The following is a 15,577-nucleotide window of genomic DNA, read 5'->3' as shown; positions in this document are numbered from 1 at the left end:
CCCGTTTGATGAATTGCAACAATGTAATGTACGATGTCACGTCATACAGCACAACCCTCCTTGTTTGGGTGGGGTCATTGCAAAAAGACGTCACATGTGGGATATGTTTGGTTGAGAAAATCCTGTATCCAAGGATTCAGTGTCAGTGCTGGTTTAATCATTGGAGCACAGACAATGAGAGCAATTCAAGTCCTTATGACTATCCAGTCCAAAAGTCCTTGTTAGTCACATCATTTTTCTTACAGGCCTCAGGCAGGTGCTGTGTTTGCCAGGAAGACACATACCTATAGATACGACCTTGTGTAGCCAGTCACCACAAGTTCGGATCTACGGGTTTGTGGCAGCTGACATTGCCACTTTCAGAGCACGTAAGAAAAACACGACCCACAAATCATTCAAACCAGCGAACACTTCTGCAGTCAGTACCCAACGCCACTCAGTCGACATGCAAACTTCTCTCATTTGGTGCTGAACAAACAGCAAAGTTATGTCAATAACATACAACACATCACAGCGTTCAACAGCTAAAACAAGTAGCGAATTGTAAGAGTTCAGTCTATTTTACATTTACAATATTTCAGGAACAATTCTCCCTGTGAAAGCTCCCACACGCTGAAATAACAGTCTTTTAATGTATTTATATATTTTCTACCTTTTTAAAGTGTCCATCAGAGGGGTCAAATATATCCAGCAGAGGCGAGCCTTGAAATTACACCACGGTACACTGAACAGGCCAGAGCATATGTGGGGTTAGCGTGGTGTTTGTGTAACCCACTGATCACATTCTTCTGAACATTTATTTTTTAAATGGCATACAGGATATATCGAATGTTGGTAAAATAATAAAATGCCCCCTAGTATTGATGAGTTGAATGTCTCAATTAAAATAAGCTGAAAATGAATGTGTGTGTGTGTGTGTGTGTGTGAAATTTCAAGTTGTAAAGGTTTTCATGAAAACAATAATAAGAATAAATTGCCCAAAGTACATTACAAGAACAATTGTAGGCTTAGAAAAATAACAAAGTGCAAGTATATTCGCCAACAGGGTCAGATAATTCAACAAATATTCCACATATATTCTAAATGAAGAACACAAGCAATAATTCACCTCTGAAATAAAAGCGATATGATATAAATATATTCTGTGTAATAACTGAATAATTATGCTTTTCTCTGAGCACAACCATTCGCCATAAAATCAAGACAATATTTGTTGAGAAAACAAATAGCGATGACCATTAAAAGATATGCGCAACAAAAGAAAAAATAGAATAAAGTACATATCATGAGAAACCGCTATCAGAAAGACTATTAGTATTCTAAATTCCCAACATACCTGTGGGGCACAGGCAGAACCTGATGGTTAAATATCCTCTGGAATCAGATGAAGTCAGGCTTGAGGAGCAGTGTAGGCCAGTGCTTCTGCGTAAATGAAGAAACCTGTAAAAACACATATAGAAATCATCACAAACACACCAACACAACAGCATGTCAAAGCCTCAAAGATAAGACAGTCATGCACAGCCATTACCAAAACCACACACTTAGAAACACGTGGTAATCCAAGCACACTCTTACGGTAAAACACACAAATGACGAAAAACAACAGGCAACACTGCAATAATTCAGTGATAGTAACAGTAAAAATAATGTTCAAAAAACAACCAAAAGTACACAGATAACATCCCCCTCGTTCGTTCTCTGTTACGCCCTCATAACCCGTTGTCCAGTCCCCATTTTCCAGGGCACAAAAACCTCAAATCGGCTTTAAAAAAAGGTACGGCAAGAGAGAAATGGCAAAAGGTTGAATGCGGTGAGATGTGGATGAGGAGGAGTCGCAGCGCAGGGCTGGCTACAGAGAAAGTGGAATTTGTGACCAAGCAAAGGAAAGGGTGGTGTTTTCTTTTTTTCTTTTTTGTGCTTCATTCTGCTTGGCTTTTTTGGATCCCAGCAGGATCCTTGGCTGCAGCTCTGTCTCTTCTTAGTGCTGCCAAAATTTGGACATATCCCTTTGTCTTAAACTCTGTTACATAAAATCAAATTGAGACATGAAAAAAAAAGATATAACTTATCAGAGACAGGAGGGAAAGGACCCGCCAACAAAAGTACAGCGAAAGTTATTAAAGAAAACAGCAAGACGATTGGCTTGATAGCCAAATGCGAGAGAAAGAAATATTTACTGAAAAAAAGTCGAGATAAAAGCAGGTTTTTATCGCGGCAGAATTTTTGTCTGCATATATGTAATTTCCAAAATGCAAGCTGCAAAGTGTGTCTCCTCTGCTGCTGAAACACAGCAGCCGAAGCCTTTTCCAAAGCAATGCCACGTAGTGAGAGAGGGAGAGAGAAAGCAGCCACTTTTCCCCCTTTCCAAAATGGCTGAGGGCCGGGAGAAAGCAGCTCTGAGCAGAGAGGAGGAGAGGTTCTCCCTGTCCTGCTCAGAGGAGGGCTGGGCGATTCAGCGAGCATCTCTCCCTCGTTTCCCTCTCCTCACTCGTGTCCTTTTTTTCCCTGTTAGCTATCTTTTTAATCAGACAAACACGGTGCAGCTGGGTTGTCTGTAAGGAACTCTGGCCCACCATGTAGGGGAAGACTACAACTGTAAAAAAGTACGTACAGTGATGCTCGTATTGCCAATTTTGCACCTCCCACATGCTAAAATCTTAATGCTGTCAACAGTTGTTTGTGTTGCCCTTGTGGTGCTCTGTGTTTTACCTCTTTAATGCCTCCTGACTGTTACTGCTGTTTTATCACAGAACTGTGCATAAGCAGAAAAATGGTGAATGATGTAATGATATATAATTATATATGATGATATTTAATATTCAATCTGTACGGCTATCAGACTTATTTTTTTAATGAAATAACACAGTCTAAACTTTTCATTTTACTATTTTCTCTAAATTTTTGGGGGGATGGGGGAGGGGGCATTGTGTGTAGCTTTGCTGTAAATAATCTCCTCACTATGTTGTCTTTCACATTAACATGTAGAGATCATCATGAATCATTACAGTAGATTAATCAAGGCCACTACTTAAATGTACTTCAGTGGACCTCAGCCACACTTCTGACGTCACATCAGTACGTAGTTAAGTGGCTTCACTGCTGCAGCCAATTGTCTAACATTCACGTCAGCATACTTGTAGTGGAACATCTCAAGGCTCTACCAAGGGGTCAGTTCTATTCATTGTCTATTTTATGTGACCTATAGACCCAAGATGTGACTGCCTGCAACTGTAACAAAAGCCTAAATACTAATGAAAACATCAGTGATTATAAAGGCTACTTTCTATATATCATGTGGGGAAAATGCAGTTGAGTCTTTGTTTCATCAAAGCTAATGGGGGCAAAAAACCTGCTTAGAGTGCATATCATAATTTTTCTTTTTGGATTTAAACTAAAGAGAAAGGAATCCACCTAATCCTGTTGTTCTTCATTTGTTACAGTAAACCATCTCTTTTACAGTGGAGTAGTTATTCCTGATAAAATAAATAGATGCAGGCTTCCACTGTTTCCACACAATACGGCTTTTTTGCAAAATATTTCCATCCTACATCCGAGATCTAAGACACTGAGTCACCTTCAAGGTAACCCGAACCGAAATAGCAGGCCAAGTTTAAGAAAAGCTGTTCTACACTATTGTGCAGTTTAATTCAAGCTCCTATTCAGTAAGGTATCATTCTACTCTAAATGTTCTAAAGAAAGACACGGCAAACCCAACAAGACGTGCAGAGGCTCAATTTGGCCGTGACATCCAGCCACTGAACAATAAGTTGATATTCAAGATTCTTAAGCAGCTACAAATTGCACAAGAAGCCACATAAGGACCACAAAAAAAACAGAAAACAAAAGAAGGAAAATCACCCATAGGTCCACCCATGCATATCAGCCTGTTGATGTTATTAATAAAGGACAAATGCTGGGTTCTGTTTATTAAGTGCTCTGGATACTAGTTTTGCCACAGCATGCCAGCGGGCTGCTGTCTGCTCCATGGTCACCACTTGAATCTAAATGAACAGATTTGACTTTCAGGATATTGCCAAGAACCCTGTCACAGTGCCGACACAGAGAAGGGCCTCTCCAAAAACAGAAGGTTGAAGAAAACAGAGCGACTGACATGGGCGTAACCCCAAACCTCAAATAAGGTTACCCCTTAAAGCCACCCTCAGAGCTTGGGAAAATAGGGAAGAAAAAGACAGCTGCCAACAACAGACAAAAATCATTAATGCGGATTTTCATGCTGACTATTTCAGAAAATTCAGTGGCAATAGATGGAAAGTCCTGGTCTGACTTACACATTTACACATATACATATAAATATATAAATATACTGTATTCCTGTTGTATGTGTCCTCATCATTGTCTTCGTCCTACAAACAGCAGCAATGGACACCTGCACCCACAAATCTTCTAAAGGTGAATAAAAAAATAACTGTTCACAAAATAAAATAAACAAGACAAAATAAAATGGCAAAAGCCCCGCCACAGCTGTAGAAAAGGAAGCTCTGAATTAAAGCAACGCCTTTTAGTGCTACAGAACAAAAGCTGGACACTGTGACATGCATTTATCACATGATAAGGATGAATCCAAGAATCATAATCAGATCGTTTGATACCAAAAGATTCACATCCCTCAACTCTACCGAAGATGTCCCACCATCAAAAAGAGATTATTTCTTATTTTCTGTCAAGCTGACCCTTTGGCTCAATAACAACTGATCACTACCTCTTTGTATTTTGTTTTATTTCCTGCTCTTGAATTCTTCAGCATCAATATGTGGTGCCACTGCAGCTTGCCGAGGACTACTCTGACAGAATTTCACCTTGGCTGTCTCGCTGTAAGGCAGAACATATTTTCTTGTTTTACTTAATGTCCTTTCGAGGGTCTGTGCTCTTGTTGGGATAAATGTTAAGCAGACAGCAGAAATTTAAGCTAGCAGACCACATCAGAAGACATCAGATCAAAACAAGTTAAATTGTCACTTAGATAAGCAGTCAGGACAATGAGGCAATGCTAACTTTCAGTTTTTATATACATCACGAAGAAAAACTATTTTCATTCCAGCTGAAATTTTTCCTGCAATCGAGCCTCGAAAACATGACTTCTACTTTTTAAATCTTCAATAGAACAATGCATCAAAACATGGGCATTGATCAGTGTAGGACCACTAATTATATCATATTGTAAAAAATGCTAACAACTGAAATTGCTTAACCTTTAAAAACTGGGAGAAACATTTGCAAACGCAGGTCTATTTCACATCATCACCAAAACCAGGTGACTTCTTTACAGAGAGGACTTTACAAAATAAAACCATGGTCCAGCAGTTCCAGACAGGTTTCTCGTCTACTGACAATTCAAAATGAAAGAAAAAAAATCCCAATCCTCTCCTCATTAACAACAAGAAAATGTTGGCGTCCTAGATGCCAGGCACTGCTGCTGATTATTTGGCTCCAGCAGTCAAGACAAAATAACCACCCACAGTCCAGCCTGTTTGCATAATTATCTGAATAACGTGCTCAAAAAACTTAGATACGGTAACATCTGCGGAATCCATTTCTGCTCAGAGGCACAATGGCTGTAAAAACTACATCTACGTGGAGTGGGATTTATCATAACGACAGGCTCACTAAACGTGATCAAAACCCCCAAAATATCGGGGCTATGACATCACAGAAGTTATTCTGCTTGATCACAACTCTGAACTGCGTAAAGTCAAGATCATGAAAACAATAACATCAAAGCCATTAGAGCATTTCATCTGCTGTTTTTGTACAAACAGAATTGTTGCTCACTTTAAACCAAAGCCGACATAAATATATTAGATGTGCCCATCTGTCTGCTTGAGAGGCTGATAGAAAAACAAAATCAAATTCATAAAATGATTATGAAAACAAATGGTTGCAGGTAGACTTTGCAGCCTAAAGTATATCTCAAATGAAGTTGAAGTACTTTTAAAATGGCAGGTGCTTGACTTACATTAGTTGTAAATGTGCACAATATAGATTAATGATGAAACTCAACTTATTAGCAACACAGTTTCTTGTCTTGTCAGGGTTTGCTTCCATCATGGATCGTGTTTAATGTTATCTCTCAACTGAGCTTGGCCAAGGTGTGTGTTTTTATGTTGTTTGTGATGTAGATGCCGCACGAATCAACCCAAAGCAGCACAATGACTGTTTAAAAGCCACACTGTAACACTGCAGTCAGACCAGAGAGCAGGATAAAGCACCACTTGAAGACACCAGACAGCAGCTGTATTAATTACTCTACATATTCATTCACACTGATATATCTTTTGTCTGGGTGTTTCAGTCCATTTTTATCTCTTTTCCCCCTTTAATCTAACCCATCTCTTGCAGTTGCTTGTCCCTCACTGTTCCCTCCTCTTGCTTCCTCCATCAAATATTCTGCTCACGCACAACTGCGGCACCCTTTCTCCAGTCCTCCCCATTAATCCACACCACAGACATCTTGGCCCACTGTCTCGTCTCTTCATCAGTGTGCACTCAGAAGTCTTAAAGTCTAGGCCATTTCACCAGATAGTGTCTGAACATTTTTCACAGGCCACGAGGCCCACTGCTGAACATGCCTTTCACTGTACAGACAGACCGTACCGTACAACCATAAGCTCCCTCCCACTAAATACCACTCATCAGAAAACATAAAGCAGCTTCAGGCTAAGGTCATATCAGGATAAGCCGAGCTCCAACTCTAATTCTAATGTGTATGTTCAGCCATGCTTAGCAGTGAATTGCTCCTTCACAGGAAACAAAACAAACTCAAAGAATAATCTGCAGGTCTGGCCTGGCTGGCCTGTGATATGCGGTCAGCTCTGTCTGTTCTACAGGCAGTAAAGATGTCGGCTTTGAAGAGGAAAACAATTAAATCTTTGATACTCGAGACTAAAGTTCATCTTCAGCATGCTGTCCTTACTTGATCAATAGAGACACAAAGTTATCGAATTAGTTTGGCTTGACACATACAAAGCACCCAAGGGCCACAAAAGAATACCCATTACCTCACACATATGACTTAAAAAACATTCAGGTTTCTCTGGTTCGCTCTTGAAGCATTTAGATTAATGCTACTTTTTATTCTCGTTAGAACTATTGAAATGTTATATTCATTCTTCCACTCATATCACAACTTTAAGAAGGTTATTTCAGATATTCTTAAGAATAGGTCATTATTCTATGACGAGTCGAGTGCGCGACAACAAAAAAAGTCCAAATAAAAAGTCACCTGTTATGGCGCTGAGTTCCTGAAAGATGTTTCTAGAATCACATCGTAGGTGCAACTCTAGAAGGAGGAAAACTCTCTAATTACTATAGTAATTACTCCATTTCTATTCATCTGTTGGCTAGTACTAATCACTTTAAGAATGCAGCCAAATGCTCAATATTAACACATCTTCCATGACAGGAGGAGGAGTGTGGGATCAGGAGGGGGATACGGAAATGCAGAGTTTTTAAAGGAAATTAAAGCAACCAATTCCTTCAGACTTGCAAAAGAAGCAGCTCGATGTGGACTTCAAAGAAGGAAACAGGGAGTCCGATTTTTCCGTTCAAGCTCTTTCTTCTTGCCTTAAATGCCTACTTTCATCTGGCAGTGTACAGAAACAAACTGGAGAGAAACTGTATTTCCAGTTTTCACTTCGGTAGGATCTTAAGTCTACCCCCTCCATCTTCCTCTTTGCACATAAGAGCTCAAGTTAGTTTTACAGCAGAGCTTAGAAATAGTCCTCATCAACCAACCTCCTCTTTTGCCATTTCTTTCTTTCTTTCGCTCACCCTCCACTCCTGCCGTTTCAGACCCTTATTTCCCTGCCCTCCCTCCCTCCCTCCCCTCCCTCTCATTCATTCAGTTTAATTTTGAACTCTGCACTTGCAGACAGGCAAAGAGGGTAGCTCCATGGTTACCTGGCACCAGGCCATCTCATTACACTGCCAATTGATTCTGGTCTGCCGCCATGTCCGCTGCCCACCTCCCCCACCCCCCACACCATCTCTGCACCCCAGACTGTCTGCAGCAAAGGAGATTTCAGAGCACACAGGATGGAGACAAACAGCTACACTTATCTACATCAAACTAAGCACGCATGCATGCACGTCTGCACACAGGAACACAAACAAATAGATCCAGTACTCTAAAAATGACAAGAACGATTTTGTCATATCGCTTACATTTCATACTTGCTCATTGTTCGTGAGGGTTCAAAAGGAAAATTGCCTGAGAAGATCTGTGCTATAAAGACGCACACATGTAACTGAAATTAAATTAATCCTAAATAAATCATAAATAGCTCCAGAACTGTTGGAAGAAAGTTTTCATAATAATCATTCATAGCTCGAATCGTTTCTGTGCCACTTTGTATTTGATTTGTATTTCCTTTTCTTCCAGATAATCAGTAACAGAGCACTGCTTGGTCTCAAATGTATTGAAGCTTTACAGGAGTGTTATAATATCGAGACTTTTGCTGATGCAGTCTTGATTGTCGCACATCCAGTTTCAGTTAGCCTGAACCAGCCGACAGGATCAATGTGCAGAAAAAAAGGGACACGAAGCACCAAAGACATCACCGATAGGTTTGTGAAAGGCAGCCCTATATGCGTCTGATGTTCTCCCTCCATGTGTGAAATGCACAGTATTGGTTAAGAACCCAACTTCAATGCTTGTGCCAAGTGAGACAAAAATCTTTATCACATCTGGAATCGCGTGCACCTCCGCAACTGCAAACAGAACGATGTGCTTGCAGGCCTGATAAAATAACAATTCAGAATAAGTGATAATGTTGCTTCCAATTTCTCTTTGAATAAGTCTCAGAAGAAGAGTTTTGGCACAAGCGTAAGCTCTCACCAAGCTCAGTTATCCATATATGTCAAGTCTTCACATGATTTTGTGTAGCCTGGAGCCACAGAAGTCAGGATCAACATTTAATGACTCATCTCACCCTATGAGACTTTCAGTGGCCATAAACAGACGGATTTCACTGCTCAGACTTCATCTTACAGAGGTGTGACTCAGACAACTTGCCACTCCTTCTGTCACTGTTGGCAGATGCCAGGGTCATGGCCTCTTTCTCATTGGGGATTTCAGGGGATCAGGAGTCAGAAGGGTTGGAAAGCCATTTGAAGATTTCTACAGTGCTTGAATATCATCGTGTTCAAAAGCCTTTCACTTTTTTTGTCCAGTTAAAAGAATAAAAGGCTAACTGAGGTAGCTTTTCTGTTGTGAGGGCATGTTTTAAAGTCTCCTTTGTAGTGACTTTTCCTATTATGAGAATGTACAAGTAGTTGCTGACGTCCCTTTATTTATGCATTGTATTGTGTTGTGGAGCATTAACAGTAAAAGCCAGTTTATATAGTAATATCCAACTCAATCTTTGCTAATTTGCATCACCCAAGAGCTACTTATTGTTGTCCTGGCAGCTCCATCACCTCATCATCCACCTGCGCTCACTTCTCACGCATCTTCTTGGCCACCTCGATGACCTCATCATGTAGTCACTTAATTTTGGCTGACTGAGATATGACACAAATGAGTGGTACAGCTTGGTCCTCATTTACAGATTTTGGATCTAAACACAGCAATATTATTATACTTGAAAGATACTTCAGCCTGCTTTGTGATAGATATTAAACTATAAACACAATGTAACAAACACTGAACCTAAAGCAGATTTTTTTGTGAATTTGCGTCACTGTACAAACTACAACACATTCACATTGTTGTGCATATTGTACCCACAGAAAAGTGGGCAGAATCTAATCAGGTTCAAATGCACCCAAAACATTTCCAAATCAAACCCAAATAAACGGAACAGTTTTCTTCTTTTTGTAGGTTTACACATAATTTGCCATTCAGCCTTGGATTGACTTAACTGTGTTCCTGCAGTGGGAAAATACACAGATATGATGACACTGTGTATTTCTTTTTCTTCTAAAACAGCTAAGATGGGGAGATTTGTCCTCACAAGGAATGTAATTCAAACTTTCACGTGTGTTCTTTCCAAATACAGTCTTTATACGCTTGTATTTCCTTTCAGATAACCTGTGGGACCACTTTTTACCAGTTAACATAACTTTTACAGCGTGAACAAGCTGTTGTGCTGGTGGAATAAGTGACTATGGAAAGAGCAGATGCAATACTTACCAAATAATGGTTAAATAAAAAAGAAAATTAAATAAGAAAGAAACAGTTAACATCAGATTGAAACTCTTAGATTTGAGCCAGTGCAGTGGCCTTGAGGATTTCTTTATATTCCAGCCTCCAACAGGTATCTGCATAGTTTTACATAGAAACTAGGTGCATGGAAATGAATGGAGGAACTCCAGAAGCAAAGATTTCAAATGAATAAGGTTTAATATCACTCCAAATATTCACATTATATTCTACCCACACAGCTTAGGTTGACGTTAACACATTCTACAGCTACATGGACAATACTATAAGAAATGCCGCTTTCTCAGCTATCTCTGTACTGATGACGAGTTGAATGTGTAGACAATAAACCACCGGAAACCATTAGAAATCAAATCCAAACCAAACATCCAGAGTTGTGTCTGCACTGAGTAAATCACTGTCTTCCACTTTAAACCAAACAATCCACATCGCTGCCTTAATGATCAATTTGACCTAAAACAGGACATTGTCTGTGTTTTGTGCACATCATGGCTCCTGCACACTCACAGCTTGATTCTGCCCCTTTAGGACAATGTCACCCACCCATTCACCCGCCCACCCATCCATCCATCCATCCATCCATCCATCCATCCATCCATCCATCCATCCATCCATCCATCCATCCATCTCAAAGCAGACATGTGCTCCATGAGATAAATTATTTTTGGCGCTAGAAATAAGCACAATCAACAATATAAACTATCAATTGATAGTTTATAATGATTTTTTAATGAATTGATTTAATGAATCGATAGTTTATGTTGATAATGTGTTGATACTTGTACTTGTGTGGTCTATCCATCTGTATCACTGTTCATGCAACCGTTCTTTTACTGCACTTTTGAAAGGTTAAGGGAACTGAAAAAACACCAGTTAAAGTCAATAAATTTAACAAGTCATTAACTGACGCAGAATTTTCACATTTTCCAAAAATAATGAGTTTATCGTGTTATGGGGAATTATTCCAAAGTGCCAGTTCAGTACAGAAGTCAGTGTAGTTCTTCATTAAAACAGTTTTGCACCACAGTCATTACTAAAATTTCCTAGATGAAGGTGAAGACTTTTCCATAGAAACACAAATGTTTTCATTTGTGCTGAAAAACATCCTACAAAAACAGAACAATTGATCTAAACTGCAAATATTAACACGAAAAGATGCCGAATGATGACCATACACATCTTTCAAATACATTATGCATCACTGACTTGCCTGAAACTTTCTTTTTAATGCATTCAGTTTATGATGTTTACATCCTAATTGTCATACATGCTGAGTACATCAATAAGCAATCTGACAGATAACTGTAATATTGTTGTTACTCATAAATATTACCCTGGAGTAAGTTATCAATAAAGAAGTCAGCATAGAGACTGCTCAGTGTGAGTTTCTCTTGAGAAACCAAGGATTAGAGATGGGCCTCCCCATTTTGGGGCCCCTTTCCTGTACATGCACACGGGTTGTTTAAGGACACAGTGAACCAGGCTACCCGATCTAGGGAAGGGGCCAGGCAGGGGGAACAGTGACGGGACGGCAGAGTGGAATAAACTCACATAGAATTCTAAGAGCTCCAGCTGCTGGCTTAATGCAAGAGGGACTAGAGAGGGCAGGAGGAAAGAGAAGATTGGCTCATGTAAGCGAGGGAGGAGCCTGTTCTCCAGGAGGAGAGTATGCAGGATTTATGAACTCTGCCGACAGTATGGAGAGGAAAAAAAAGAACAAAGGAGGAAATTAGAGATGGGTGTGCAAGTTTTCCAATATGACAGTTCCCTAAAATAAAGACATAGTACAGTTGAGAGGCTTGCAAACATTTCGCTTGGAATTTGTACCATTACATTAAGAAAATTAGAGTATTTCCTCCAAGCAAAACTCCAAATTTTAGGCCAGAGCTCAGGAGGTTTAAGCCGCTCCATTCTCAGTGACAATCCATCACACCTGCACTTTTGGGAGAAAGGAGCTGCTTCCATACAGACATTCTCCACTTGCCCCCCTCTTGCCCCTTCTCCATTTTCTTTGCCCTTGTTACCTTTCTCTCACTCTCCTGCGTTCCTCCCCTTCTGTTGCTCCCCTTACTGTGTGAGTGTGTCTGGGTCCTGCTGGAGAGGCTTTGTCTGTGAACACTGGAGCCCTGACTGGCCCACGGGGGCCCAAACCATGAATACCCACAGTGTGAGAGCCGCTCTTTCACTCTTACACCACTTTCTCTTCTGGAATGCCTGAGCAGTGAGGTAAGGAACTCATGCACACTTTCATGTGCGTGCACTCACACAAGTAAACCGTGCGAGGGCACACACACGTTTTCTCACTTTCTCTGCCTCATGCACACACACTCGCGCACATCCACATATACACTATACTTTACACACAAATTGAGTGAGTCATGCAGTGATGAAAAGCCAGTGTTTTGTGTGTGAACCCTCTCACCCAGGACTAACATCCTGAGAGCCTTTCTCCTCCATCAGTCCCTGCCAAGCTCTCTCTCTAATTAAAGACCATCAGGTCCAATAGCATTGGCCCAGCATCCCCCAGACCATGCCCCTTCCCCAGCCATAGAAGTCCTGAGCAGGGTAGAGTCTATGCGGAATGTGAATGACTGTGGTGATTAACAGCTTCTTGGGATTTCTAATTCCCCACTAAATGGTGTGCCTTCCCGCAAGACTACTGCCAGATTCGCAGAAGGGCTGGTCTAATAGATGGACTGTTGTCTGTTGACAAGTGATAGTCCTCAGGAAAAATTCAGGTCTATTCTGAAGCTCAAATACAGTAATCATTCACTTTAATGTCATGGCAATATCATGCTTGAACAGGCCTTTCCATTAACTCTTTGAAGTGTTCTTTTTACAGCAGAAACTTCTAATTTCTAATTTCCAACATGAAAAGCTTCTGACTGATAGGATTAATCAACCAACAAATGCACAAGACAATGGGAAAGAAGCTCATTTAGGATCTTGGAGAGAGAATTGTGGTCGGGAATGTGATTTGAAGTCCTTTCTAAACAACTTACATTTCACAATCAACCCGCTTACATTTTAAAGGTTATTGAAGTTGAAAAATGATGTAAACTGTCACCCTCAGCTGAGAGGAAATTGGTTAGGATGGTCAGGAACAACCCAGGAACCACAAAGGCACAGTCCTGCTATTAACTGGAAGCTGTTGGACCACCTGCGCCACTCTAAACAGTGAGGAAAGTTTTTATCTCCACGGACCAAGAGGCTGCAGCCCAAGAATTAAGCCCTTATTCCAAAAGTGACACCTTTAAGCTAGGCTGAAGTTTACTGCTGACCTTAAGGACAAAGAAATAGCATCATACAGAAACGTTGTATGGTCAGATGAGACAAAGACTGAGTCTGACTACATTCACAGGCAGCAATATTTTGATACTGAACCCACTTAAGATAATATCACATAAGGGACATAATTCAAATTATGTTGAGTTTTCTGATCTAAGCTGCTTTGCAAACATGTGCACATCTTTACTTTTTTAACTATTGCATACTACAGGAGTTTCAGCATTTTATGACACATGTTCTTACTTTGATTCCAGTGAGTGCAAATCAGGATTTACAGAAAAAAACATAACAGAAACATGACAGTTTTGAAGGGTAGTGATACAACGAAGACCTTGGATGGCCACAAACAGAACAAGCATAGGTTGAAAAGCATAGATTTATAACATGAATGGTCTATATGCAACTCACATAAATGCTATAATTTACCATCTCCTTCATAATTAGGCTGATAGGTAAAAAACTGCTGTACATGTATAGCAGTCATAGAAAAGATGTTGGAAGGAGTAAAGTCAGCACAGGTGTTGAGTGTTGCCGTGGTAGCATCATGCTCTAGGCCTGTTTTGCAATCTGTTGCAAAGGCCACGAACTTTGGGGAAATATCACCCTCCACAGGTTTAGTGGACATATGTAGGAAGTTCAGGAGCCTGTAATTAAGGAAGCAAGGAAAGCCACGTAGTTTAGGTAGGTCAAAGCAGACGATGTGTTCGATGATCAGGAATCTTGTGATCATGTACGGTGTGCGTAAATGATAAAGATTTCATTTAATTTCAGTGATACTATTGTTTAAGCAGTGTTTGATATTTGCTTCTAAGGAGTTCTAATGATTATATCTTGTTAAAGTTGCGCTAATAATGGCTCACGGGTTAAACGTCGTTCTCGAGGTCAGTGCTGTGTATTTTTGACTAATAATGATCTAGTTCAGTTCTTATGGTGCCGCATTCACTGTTAGGATGTATATGGTGTTGGGAAATGGTGTAATTAGTGTAAAATGTGTAGAATCGATGCACATGTAGAGCCATGAGGAGCCAGTGCCAAGTGACTCGGTATAATTGGCTACCTGTGATTACAGAGTGATCAGCTGATGTGGGTTAGTGTTGGAAACTGCCAAAATGAGACGCAGTTTGTAGTATTTTGTATTTTTCCATAAATGTAAATATGTGGAAGGCTTGTCAGAAAATAAAGTGAGGTAAGTTCAGACTGAATCCTGTTGTATATATGCTCTAACCTCGAACCTCATACCCACCATAGTCACATACAGTCCAAACCACGCTCACACTGAGTGGATGGTTAACGACGAAGGACGACATCACAATTCTACAGCATTTTCTTCAAATCAGTTGATGAGGCTGTTGGGTGTTTTAAAAGGACATGACACCAAGGACAAAGGCACCAAGACGATGGGTCAAATATATTTGCTAAAGTCTTTCAGGCAAATATTGAATGTGCTGCATTAACATTTTTGATCCCATAGGTATATTTTTTTCACTTAATGTACAACACTATATGCCTTATATGTGATACCTGCGTGCACCGCACTTTACGCGCTCTCAGCTCTGTCAGTTATTAAAACATAAACACTCTTAAAGTGCACATGCCATTCCAAACACTGTGCGGTTTGCTCTATTTGGCTCTAATTACTACTGCAGGACGTCAGCAAGCAAAGCAGCCAACAGACAGTATTCCATCAGTGTGTAAACAGAGCGTCTTATTTTGGGGGAATATTATTTTTTTTTTAACTTGATTTTCATTGAATCACCCAGAAAGCTTGTGGGCAACTATACAATTATAGGAAAACACAGGAAAGAGATTGAGTAAATAGTACTGGCATTAGTAAAAATCATTGCGAAAGGAAAAAAAAGAATAATCTGGATCACAGGTATAAAACTCAAGCAGCTGCCAACTATGCAGAATCCAGTGAAAATAACCACTAAGCCATAATGCTCCAAATGGTCACTCAATGCTGATCTAAGAAAAGTGTCACGTTTTGGAGGTGGAGGCGAAGGAGGACCAAGATTAAACGGTTTATTTATAATGGAAATGAAAATCACAGCCACTGCAGAGGAGGGTGATTAGTGAGTGAAGGCAGCTGAGGGAAGAAACACAGGT

General features: G+C 40.2%; 1 long non-coding RNA gene across 1 annotated transcript in view; it reads right to left on the bottom strand.

Moving 5' to 3' along the window:
- The window catches only part of LOC140280261 (uncharacterized), a 43,121-nt gene that overhangs the window by 3,802 nt on the left and 23,742 nt on the right, over positions 1 to 15,577 (bottom strand). The window contains exon 3 of the long non-coding RNA XR_011909395.1: positions 1,337 to 1,440. This is a non-coding gene — a long non-coding RNA (uncharacterized lncRNA). The remainder of the gene's footprint in view (positions 1 to 1,336; positions 1,441 to 15,577) is intronic.

This window comes from Leuresthes tenuis, unplaced genomic scaffold (assembly GCF_036924035.1).
Source record: "Leuresthes tenuis unplaced genomic scaffold, fLeuTen1.0.hap1 SCAF_21, whole genome shotgun sequence".
Classification (NCBI taxonomy): Eukaryota; Metazoa; Chordata; class Actinopteri; order Atheriniformes; family Atherinopsidae; genus Leuresthes; species Leuresthes tenuis.
This window is presented reverse-complemented; position numbering and strand designations above follow the sequence as displayed.